Source organism: Ochotona princeps, chromosome 10, assembly GCF_030435755.1.
Source record: "Ochotona princeps isolate mOchPri1 chromosome 10, mOchPri1.hap1, whole genome shotgun sequence".
NCBI classification, from domain to species: Eukaryota; Metazoa; Chordata; class Mammalia; order Lagomorpha; family Ochotonidae; genus Ochotona; species Ochotona princeps.
Genome location: NC_080841.1, coordinates 63,250,413 through 63,262,808, shown reverse-complemented (window position 1 = coordinate 63,262,808; position 12,396 = coordinate 63,250,413).

The following is a 12,396-nucleotide window of genomic DNA, read 5'->3' as shown; positions in this document are numbered from 1 at the left end:
CTGCTCTATAAGCGGGAGACAAGGAGAGAGTTCTGAGATCCTGTCTTTAGCTGTTGTGTGCATTTTGAGAGTGAAACAGCAGTTGAAACATCTGTGTGTGTGTGTGTGTGTGTGTGTATCTTTCTTTCCTCACCCCATCACATGTCTTTCAAATAAATAAATAAATCTTCAAAAAAAAAATACTAGGGTCTCATGTGAGCACCTCAGGATAACAGACATAATTAGAAAGTGTTTCCTTGAGTGGAATCTGTTGGCCACAGGTTCAATTCCAACTGCAGCAAAACATGCCAACTCCTCATTCCAGTTCAGTAAAAGTCAACTACAAACTATATTTATTTATTTCACAACAATTTGCTATTGTATTTAACCTTCTACGATGTGAGTTTATTTGATTCAGTCATAAGATACAGAGCTCTGATAGGAGTTATTAATATCACTTATCACAAGTTACTAGCTTGCAAAATATTTGCCTCATGTTACCACATGGTTACCAAAGCTGAGTTATGAAATGCCAGGGGCTGACTCTCCAAATGCACATTACTTGTGTAAGCCATTCTGCATAAGCTTTGGAAGAGAAGTTGAGTTCTATTACAGGAAGCGGAGGAAGTTTCACAAGACAGACACTTGCCAGTTTGAACAGAGCAAATATGTGCCTTTTTCCTTTCTCATGCCCAGTGTTTTCTAAATAATTCACATGTCAACTATATACGCACATTGATATCCTTATGGGTTTTATTGGGTGGACCCAAATTCTATCATCAATGAGGACAAAGTTCTCATGAAACCTGAAAAATTGAAAAACTTCCCAGGAAGCAGCCATGTACAATAGATTGGTTTGGGGTGGTGATTGAGCTGGAAAATAGGATACCTCCTATACCCTATGTGATAAAATTTTGGAACATTCCAACTGAGAGTTTTAGTCATATTGTGAAAACCTTGAATGTCATTTGAAAAACTGGCAAAAGGCAGAATGGGAGAAAGTAGTGTTGCAGTTAGAAAGTAAGCAGAAGGCCCGGTGGCGTGGCCTAGCGGCTAAAGTCTTCGCCTTGAACACGCCGGGATTCCATATGGGCGCCGGTTCTAATCCCGGCAGCTCCACTTCCCATCCAGCTCCCTGCTTGTGGCCTGGGAAAGCAGTTGAGGACGACCCAAAGCCTTGGGACCCTGTACCCGCGTGTGGGAGACCCGGAAGAGGTTCCTGGTTCCCGGCTTCGGATCAGCACAGCACCGGCTGTTGCAGTTACTTGGGGAGTGAATCATCAGACAGAAGATCTTCCTCTCTGTCTCTCCTCCTCTCTGTATATCTGACTTTGTAATAAAAATAAATAAATCTTTAAAAAAAAAAGAAAAAAGAAAGTAAGCAGGTATAACCTGATTTTATTCACCTAGTTAGTGTGCTAAGGAGAGCAACTGGACTGTAATGAAGAAAGGAAACAAACCCTGAGCGCCTCCGACAGGTAACAAAATAATTGATGAAGCACGAGGTTAATTTACAAGATATATCCTTTAAGTTAGGTACTCTGTATTTTCCAGAAGATATAATTATCATCAGCAGCATCTTCACTTCAGCTGGATTTATCACATCACTTTATGATTTTACAGAACACAGTCACTTCCTGAAACCCTCACCCTGGACAGTTTGTGCCACAGAGATATTCGTTCTGTCAGTATGCCAGGATAGAATGACTGGGAATGTTTTAAATTCACACCTATCCCAGCTTATATTTACCAATGAACTAATAGGCTTGGCATGTCTTCATAGAAATACAATTTCAGTGACTAAAAGCATTTATTTCTGCTAATTGTGGACTTCATGAAGGAAAGAGAGCTTGAACATATGTAAAAGCTTGAGGATATATTTAAACAAATAAATGACCACAGTGGTTTGCGATGTGTTCCATTTCCGGAAGAATGCAGAAAACAACAGGCTAATTACATGAGTGCATTGGTTATAATGTAATGGAGTACTTGCCATTTAAACCATCGGGATGAATCCCAGGAAAATAGATTACAATCTTTAAATTAAAAATAACTGCAGAGGCTCTAGCCTGAAGAGTAGCTGTATTACAGTATGAATAAATGAATGCATCTATTGACAACAAAAGAAGAGGGTTTTTTTTTTTTTTTGTCTTATTCAGGTGACAATCTACTTCAAAATTATACTGCAGAGCCTGGCTGGGGAAAGGAAAGGCGGAGAGTAAAAGGAGTAAACGGCAAAGCACGGGTCTTCTGCAGGACACGCTGACGCTGTCTCTTGGAGGGATCGTAGTCTTACCACTGGCGACCTGTTTGGCAAGCAATCACACACAGCAGTACAAGTAGATCAGTTAGCTCATAAAAGTCAACATTGTATGACGTCCTGCACGTGATACTGATGGCTTGCGCAAAGTGTTGCGTAATTCTTCTAACTGTAAATACTGAAGGAAATATGGGTTTGTTTTAAAGTCAATTTTTTTTTCTTTTTAATGAAAGAAGGCTAGTCATTAGCTCAATGTGAAAGCATGTTTATATTTTCTCCAGATAAGGGATGTACGCCAGGGTGCTACACCAGTGATCTGTGTTTGTGTGAGTAACTACACAGTTTCTGTGTCTTGGGAGTCATTGATAATTTGATTTCAGATCGACTAAGAGCATATTTGACAGTCCCAATTAACTTGGTAATTGAGAATTCCCACATAACAGAGACCTCAAGAATTTTCTAAATGTACTATGTGCAGCCATGTTAATCAAACTGTCAACCCTGAATTGATGGAATCAGTGATGATATTTCCCCTGTAACTATTTGCCCCATAAATTTTCAATTCATTTATATGTATAAAATATGCTCAACAAATGACCCATTGTTAAAGTAGTTCATCAGTATTGCTATGGATAGGAAACATTAGTGGGATACATAGATAGATAATAGATAAGAGACAGATAGGTAAAAGACTCCCAAATACCCAACTTCGTAATTGCATCACTACAGGGAGTTGAAATATCAATACCTGAATTTTAGGGAGACACAAATATTTCGGTCATAGTGGCTACTCTGTTTATTTTGATGTATTTCAGGTAAAAAAAATAAAAATAAACTACAGAATCTGTTTATCAAAATGCAGTCAAGCTACAACTAATAAAGCTTTTAAAAGATCTTTTCTTTAAACAGCTATAATCATATCTTGGTTGTTAAAAAAAATCTCGAGGCAATGCTGAAAATGTACTGAGAAAGAATGTGCTATACATCAACATTGGAGTGACAGTGCTAAAACAGTTTTCAACTGGGAAGTTATGTTAACATATAATTACAAATAAGGTTGAAAATGCAAAGTAAGGCCAAATTATCAAGTCCAAATTCTTGGGGAAAATTCAGTGTCAGAGTAAAAGTAAAAAGAAAAAGGAGAAAGAAGCATAGGAATTAAAACTACAGAGAACCGGGAAGAACCTTTACAGCAGCAACCACTCATCACCAAAGATAGAGAATTTATAAATAAAAAGCTGAATGTGCCAAAAGATTGTAACAACTGGGTCTCCAAAATGACTGATGAAAGGCAGGGGGGAGACGCAGGGAGAAGAGAGAATGGGAAAGAGAAAGGAAAAGAATGAGAAGGCAAGCAAAAGCCAAGAGTGGGAACGAGGGAATTATGCTCACCACAGAAAGGCCAGTCAAAAGTGCAAGAAAACCTCAGCTTCAGAGAATGTATCAGATTATTTATTTTCAGAACCTCAGGACAAAAGCCTCAGGATAACCTCTCATGCATTCAGAAGTGGTATTTGATTTCAATCCATGGGTCAATTAAAAATGCTCACAAAAGTCAGTCAGGGACATTATTAATTCATTTTTTAGTATTTTGTGAGTGTCTGCTATGTTCCACTCACTTGTATTTGAAGTTTATTTATTTTTGTCGATTTGAGAGATGGGGAGGAGAGGAAGAGAGAGAGGAGGCAGAGACGTCCATCCTGTTGGCTTTCCTCTCCATTCAGCTCTTCATCGTGGGTGGTTAGGAACTCAGGTACTTGATATCACGTGCTGCTTTTCAGGGTGCACATTTCCAAGAAGCTCCTTAACCACTACAACAAACATCCCAGCTTCCTGTGTTCTTTGAATAACTAAATACAGATTGGATCTCAATCACTTTATTTTCATGCCATGTTTATATTTTTCTTAGCAAAATATAATGTTCGTAAAGAACATAGCACACCGCGTGGCCTAGTGGCTAAAGTCCTCGCCTTGAATGCCCCGGGATCCCATATGGGTGCCAGTTCTAATCCTGGCAGCTTCACTTCCCATCCAGCTCCCTGCTTGTGATCTGGGAAAGCAGTCGAGGACGGCCCAAAGATTTGGGACTCTGCCCGCATGGGAGACCTGGAGGAGGTTCCTGGCTCCTGGCTTTGGATTGGCGCAGCACCGGCCTTTACGCTCACTTGGGGAGTGAATCATCGGACGGAAGATCTTCCTCTCTGTCTCTCCTCCTCTCTGTATATCTGACTTTGTAATAAAATAAATAAATCTTAAAAAAAAAGAACATAATACACCTGCTTCTAATTGTTTCTATAAACAGCTTGTGCATTGGCAAATTTTGTAACTACCTGTCTCAGTTCAAATCCTGTAATATTCTGCAGGTAGTAACTTAACTTTTTTTTTTTTTGCCAATGTAGGTATCAGCAAATATTAGCATATGTGTTTGAGACCCAGTTATCAAAGGAGCTATAGAACTAGAGATCTTCAATTTCAAAGGCTTATGTTTTGTGTATGTATCTTTGTGAATTTATGCCCACACATGTAAGTATAATTTGTTTGTAACTTGACCTTTCCTATCCCTGTAGAAGGACACAGGAGACATTCCTAGACAGGTTCTTCCTATTTCCTTGCTTCAAAATTGGCTTCAGCCTAGGATTTTTGCAGGTGCTAAATAAAAACAAGACAAAGCTAAACAGATGGTCACACCGCCCTCTTCTCATCTCAGTCAGATTGATTAAAATGGTCATTCTTCCAAAACTTGCATGTCTTATGCAAATAGATCAAATATTTCTGCAAACCATATGTGCAGTATCCTAAGTTAAGTGCGAGTAGATTTATGTGAAAATTATAATCAATACCCACTCTGATAATGCACTCTCAGAGACCTCAAAAGTATTCTGTTGAGGTACTTTAATTTGCATGCAACTGTAAATTGTGGAAATTTCTACCCAAATATCTGTAATACTATTAGTCATGGGAGTATATACCATGAAGCAAACTGAAACCTAGAGAAATTAACTGTAAACTTGATATGAATAAAATGTTTATGTCATGCATTTGGCCTTACGCAAAATTTTAACATGTCTTAATCACTTAGAACTTATACTGCTTTCTAAAAATTTATCTCAATGTAGCAAAATTACTTTATTTTTAAACCTGGGTCTCTGTTGAGTAAGTGAATCTGGAGTTACCAAATGAGTTACTAATTTAGTTTTTGTTCCTAGGGATGATGTATTGCATCCACCAGCTATGCTAACGGTTTAGTGTAGAGGCAGCTGTGGAGATGTGAGCGTCAGCCCACCGCTTCTCGCTTGCATGCCTCCAGGATTACGTAGATGTACAGCCCGTGTCAGAGAGTTACCCATGTGATTATTGTGCACACCTAGGGCAGAACACTTCAACTTGACAGTTGATTTAGTCAGATTAAACTATTTCAACATTCTATATAATTTTAAATATAAGGAGCTTTGGGAGAACATGGTGAGCTCCTAATAGGCTTCCTTTTAACAACTGGAACATAAATTCCTTTAATATCTGTGAAGAGCCTATGATCTTCCACTTAAATAAAGTCCACTCTATTTGCTACTGCTTTAAATACAAAATAGAGATCAAATGAATCCTTATTTGCTCTCATCCTGTACCATTTTACAGAAGATTCATTCTTCTTTCTAAATTATATATTTCTAGAGTTTGAGATGCAGGCATATTTCTTCTCTTCCATGTCTTAGAGTCATTGCAGACTACAGAAAACCACTATTTTACTATCTATCTACCCATCCCAGGACTGAGGGGTGGGATTGGTGTTTTGACAGAAGAAAATAAGCCTGTTAGCTTCATCCTCCAAAGGAGGATACAAGAAGAAACTGACCCAAGGAGCCAGGAAGTGGGACCTGGAACCGAATCTCCTGACATCTTAAGCACAGACTTCAGACCTCTAGAGTGGAAACTTTTTTAACCAGAAGTAAGTGTTTATGGTTTAAAATCCATTAATCTACCTTGGTTATAATCATATGTTGCTGCTGCCCAAACAGATGAAGACCGTGCCCATTTCATGATGCTGATTTCTGAAGGCTGCTTGTCATTAGAGAAGTCTGAATTTCCACTCCTAGTTGCATACACTCCCCTACAACCTACATGGGTGTATGTATACGTGTGTTAGGTTTGGCAGAGCCAAAGTGACTCCACCACCATTCTCAAGCCAAGCAGACATTCCCATCCAGGAATTTTGTTGAATCATCCTAACCTTGCCTCTGAGCAGAAGACCAACATCCACCATGATGAGTGTCCATTCTAAGCATTACAAGCATGTGCAAACCAAGGACTTGCTGCCTTCTTCCATCCCCAGCCCATTGCTGTATACACTGGGTGGGCTTTTGGCTCACATGGTCACCCCACCATGTGGAGAGGTCCCAGGCCATCTCCTGCCATCAGATTTTCTCTCTCCTAATAAAATCTTTGACTGAACTAAAAGCACCCCCTCATTCTTCATCTTCTTCGACCCTGATAACACGTATGCAGATACACAAGTAACATAAGCCTACTTCATGTTAGTTTATGCATTTCAAATGCTGTTTGTAGCATGTCACTTTGTACATTGGAGTTGAAATTTTCCCAACATGATAAAATTTAAGATTAAAATATATTCCTCTTAATTTTTTCAAATGTTTTTATGATATTAACTATGTTGTTTGTGATCATCATATCTTCATATTGATTTTCCCAGAATATCACATTTTTATTGTCTGGTATAATTGCTCAGAATTAAATTTTAGTTTCTGCTAAACAGCTCTTTTTTTTTGCTCATATTGTGTTTCTGCTTTGTGTGTATGAGTCTGTTTCCATACTCTAATTTCCAATCTTTCAGAATACTGTTAGTATGTTAATAATAGATGATATACTACTCTATCTTTGCTTCTCATAAAATCTATAAAATTGGATTTTATTGAATTTGACTCAAAAACATGCGTTATTTTTATTATTTGCACTGGTTTGGTTTATATGTTCACTTGACTGTTCTAACGAATGCCAGCTATTTGACAGACACTATTTGTGTTTATGTGAGAATGATTCAGTGCAGGATTCGCATTAGAACCTCTAGACTGAAAAAAAATATCTGTCCTTCTCACTAACATGAACAGTCCTCAACCAATGCTTTGAAGTCCTGAAGAGAATGAAAACGCAGAAGTAGAACAAACCTTTATTCCTGAGTAAGCTAAGGCATTCACTTGCTCCTGTCCTTGGCTAGAAACCCTGGCTGTAACAGGCATTTGGGAAATGAAAGAGCAGGTGGAGATATCTTTCTCTATCCCTGTACCACCTCCACCATTTTCTTCAGTCTCCCTCTCTCCCTTTCCTTTTCTCTCTCGAATGAAAATAGGGGAAAATTATCAGAAAGAATTCATAATTGTATTAATGCTTCCTATTTGTGTGTGCTTTTCCTTTCTTTTATTGGACATAATAACTTTTCTCATGTTCCCTTAAAATGCATCACTTTTACGTCAATTTCAGTACAGATAACACTACACTGCCTGTCTATGCTTTTCTTTTAACTAAAACAAGGTAATTTCTTGTATTTCTTGTATGCTATTTTGAAAGGTTAATGATAAAAATGTATTCAGATATGTACCAAACACAAGGGGTCATCAATTTTTTTTAATTTATTGTATTTCACTCTCCCGCACTAATCCCACATTCCCACAGGTAACTATCACCTTAAATTTTCTGTTTATCATTATGACACTTGTTCTTAAAGATTCCCTACAACATAGTATGTGTATGTGTCCGTAAATAATGTTTTGTTCATTTGCATGTTACTGGAGCTTACTTAAATGAAGCGCAGTTCACGTTTGAATGGCTCCAATTTTGTTTAACAGTTTATTAGCTGGTAGACATTAGCATTGGTTCCACTTTGAACTACTTTATACGATGCTGCTATGAAGCCGTGGCCAAAGTTTTGAACGGGCGTGATTTCATTCTCACTTACATCTGCCAAAGAGTGGAATTGATAGATCACACGGTTAACTCTGTTGAACATTTTCATGAACTGGCAAATTGTGCTCTAATTCAGTCATGCTTATCGCATTCACAACAGCAGGATATGGCAGCTCTAATCTCATCATGCAGAGATGGACATTTGACTTTTAAGAGGCTGCCAAACCTTCAAGTGCCTGTACCATTTCATGTCTGCACCAGGGTGTAGGTGAGCTCTGGCATTTGACCAGCATTTGGTATGTTACATCACAGCATGGCACAGGGCTTCACATGGGCAGAGAGGACAAAAGTGCTGACCCTGGGCTGTCTTTCAGTTCTTAAATCACCACTAATGCCATTATATGGGCCCCACCCTGATGACATCACCAAACCCTAATGATCCGCAAAGGCCTCACCCCTAGATGTCATTAAAGCATCAGTTTTTTTTATTGGGTTTCCAAAACAAGAACTCTTGAGGACACATTGTGATGATAGCAGATTAGTTGCCAGGTTCTGGAAAGTACCATTTTGAGTTATGCTGTCCCTCTCTAGATGACAAATGCCAGGAGGAAGTTGGAGGGTAATTATTTCTGTTATCTTCAGTTTCCATGTTGAATGCATTCCCCTTTTAAGAATGGCAGTTGAATAAATAAATGAGTACTTAGTGTGTAAACTATTTTCTTTGCTTTCTTCTTCCAGGCAATTTAAGAGTTAATACCTGATATTCAATGGTGTGTAAAAAGAACATAAAATTGTTCTTATACACAGTGTTCTGAATATAGTGCTATAAAAGCTTAAGTTGCCTCAAAAAGCTAAATAAATGGAGCTTAAATGGTCTGAGCTAGATTCCACACACAGTGAGTCAGAAATTTCCCATGACGGAACTCTGCCCTAGAAGAATATTACATAATTTGGGCTGTTTCAAAATGCCAGGGTAGCCAATTAATACATTATTGACTGACTACCTATACTCTTTCAGCCCAGTGGAACATTATGTAATTTTAAAATACAGTTTAATACATACTTCACGTACTCTGATTTTCACATTCTTTTTTTTTTTGCTTAAGAAATTTATCTCAAGTAAATGTATGCTGAAATTAATTTTATAGTAATTCCATGCTATGATTTCTTTGCATATGCACAAACAATTCTGAGGAACCAGGAAAGCTTAAAGGTAACAGAAATTATAAAAATTCTTCATGCATTCAAAGTACCCAGTAGAACATCCTGTAAGTTACAAAATTACAGTACCCCAATTACAAAACATGACATAAGAACACTTCTTCCTCCACAACTCAATTTATTTGGGAAAGATTTAGCTAGAATTTTACATTTTGTTGCTAAACTAAAGTGCTCAAGGATATATCTACATAATCTTAATTATTTATGCAGCCAGAAGTTGTATCCGGTTATACACAAAAATCCCTGTGTAATTGGATATGTATGGCTTGCCATGTAGTGTGGGTTTAATCAAACATTATGTCTATTCACAGAAATCAGGAATTTCACCTGTAACTTTTTTTAAAAGATGTATTTCTTTTACTTGAAAGAGAGAGAAGAAGACACAGACAAAGTGAGCGATCTTCTCTTCGTTGGTTTATTTTTCAAATGGCTGCAATGCCCAGAGCTGGGCCAGTCCAAAGGTAGGAATCATGAGATTCTTCCAGGTCTTCCACATGGGTGCAATGGCCCAAAGGTTTAAGCAATCCTCCACTGCTCTCCAGGCCATCAACAGGGAGCTGGGTTGATAGCAAAGCAGGTGGGCTTAGAACCTGTGCTCATATGGGATGTCTGGGTCACTGTTGAAGGGTTAGGGCGCTGTGCTATTGTGCACACTCACTTGCTACTTTTATAAAATTCTCAAAAAGAAGTGGGTTTTGTTTGTTGTGTTGTTTTGTTTTGCTTTGCTTTAGTCATATATTAGGGTTAGTTTTGGGGTTATGCATTGCAACACTACATATGATCATAATTACATGTATTATACTACATGTTTGCCTAAACAGCCATATAAGAAAGCATTTCATGTGCAGGATGTCTGCACTTCTTCACACCTTCAACTCCTCTTCATTACTCTTTTTTCTCACAATTCACTGACTGGCTTTATTCTTCTGGCTCATTTATTTTTCAGGTGTACTTTTAAATGAATCAGTGAAGTTTACAAAGGAAATGCACTTAGATTTGGCTTGCAATCACTGCATAGTTCTGATTTATTAGAAGGAAATTATATCTGTGTAATATTCCAGTTCCATTCAGGAATTTGTTTTGTCTCTCATTTACTTAATTAAAAATTCTCTGTAAATCTTGAATTTTAGTTGCATGCAAAATTATACATCACTACAAGAAAATTATTAATTCAGAGGATAAAGCAAGTGTTATGTATTCTTTGTCGCTTCTAAATCACTATTTTATGTACTCTATGGCACCATTTAAATTGTTTTTCCAAATGTTGAAATGATCTTTTATAAAAAAAATTCTCTGTGTATGGAACCACCTCATTATGCCAGCAGACAATATAGCAGAAGGCCTCATAAATTTCACAGACTAGATATTATTACAATACGATCAATAAAAGCAGCATGATAATTACTGACTAAAATAAGATAACTGCATACTAAAATTTTTATTTGCAACTAAAATTCAATAATAAAGCAAACAAGGGATTTTAGGGCCATTTTGTATCTTGTATTTCTTAAGAGTGAGTAAATAAAGAAAATTGACAGTAGATAATCTTACTTCTTAGACAATAAAATACAGAGTGGGAACTATTGCTTCAGTACAACATGATTACATTCGTTTACCTTCTTATGAGCTAAACACTCCCTGAATTTTCCTGTTACTATCCACCTGCATTAAATAAAGACGTAAGACTTTAGAGGAAAATGGCCACTGATAATTTAACATTTGCATTGAAAATATACAGCTTTATGAAAAAGTATTTATAACTGCAGGAATATTTCACTGTGATATTTTGCGGACTCCAGTCACACAGTCAGTGTTCACCATGTACCAGGTAACAAACCTACTTAAAATCCACTAAATTGGTTGTTCATTTATCTTCCAGGAAACACATGCAATATTACAGGTTTGAATTTTTGTTTTTTGCTGCTGTCCTTATTTTTTTTAAGTTATAAATTTCAGTTTGCTACTAAAATATTCAAAGAAAATAACCTGTAAAGTAATTTTCTGTTCTATGAAATTTAAAAAACTATCCATTATTGATCATATTCACATACAAAGTATACGAACCCATCATCTGTGTAGATTTTGTGACACAGTTGAAATGGCTAAAGTTGGGTGACATGGGTTCTAAACAGAATGTATTTCGCTGTAATCAATGTTTATCATTAAAAGCACACAGGTCAGTAATTTTTATTAATTAGTTAATGAAACATAAGTTCCATGTATCATTCTGTCTCTACGAAGCTCCTATCCATATAGTTTGACTATGATTATTTGGAATGAGAAATGAAGGATGGAGGTATGGCCATGGTAGCTCATCCATCATGAAAGCCTATTAAGTTTCTCTTCTCTGTTTAAAAAGTAAGAAAAACTAAGACTTGTTAAACACCTGTGAGATGCTAGGTACTGCAACAAGCACATTGCTACATGACTCCAGTCAAATTGTCTATGTATTTTATGAGCGACATGGGATTAGGAGATGCATCATGACATCACAGGTGAGAAGACGGGTCTTCTAGAGATTGGTGGGTAAGTCTACCAGGTTGTATAGCTGTCATTACAAAGCCAAAATCTGGACTTGGGAAGCAAATATGGACAAACTCTGGATATAGTGGTAGTCTTTAAAAGTGGCTTAAGAGGGCCTGGCGCGATGGCCTAGCGGCTAAAGTCCTTGCCTTGAAAGGTTCTAATCCCAGCAGCCCTGCTTCCCATCCAGCTCCCTGTTTGTGGCCTGCGAAAGCAGTTGAGGATGGCCCAAAGCCTTGGGACCCTGCACCTGCGTGGGAGTCCCAGAAGAAGCTCCTGGCTCCCAGCTTCCAATCAGTTCAGCTCTTGTTGTTGTGGCCATTTCAGGAGTGATTCAGCAGATACAGTACTTATTTTTTTTTTTTGTCTCTCCTCTCTGTAAAATCTGCCTTTCAAATTAGAAAATAAAAATGAACAAATTTTAAAAATAAGAAAACAAACTGAGAGGTGTCCAGGCATGCCTAATTAACATACATTAAAAAATTGGGTATCAGAAAGCA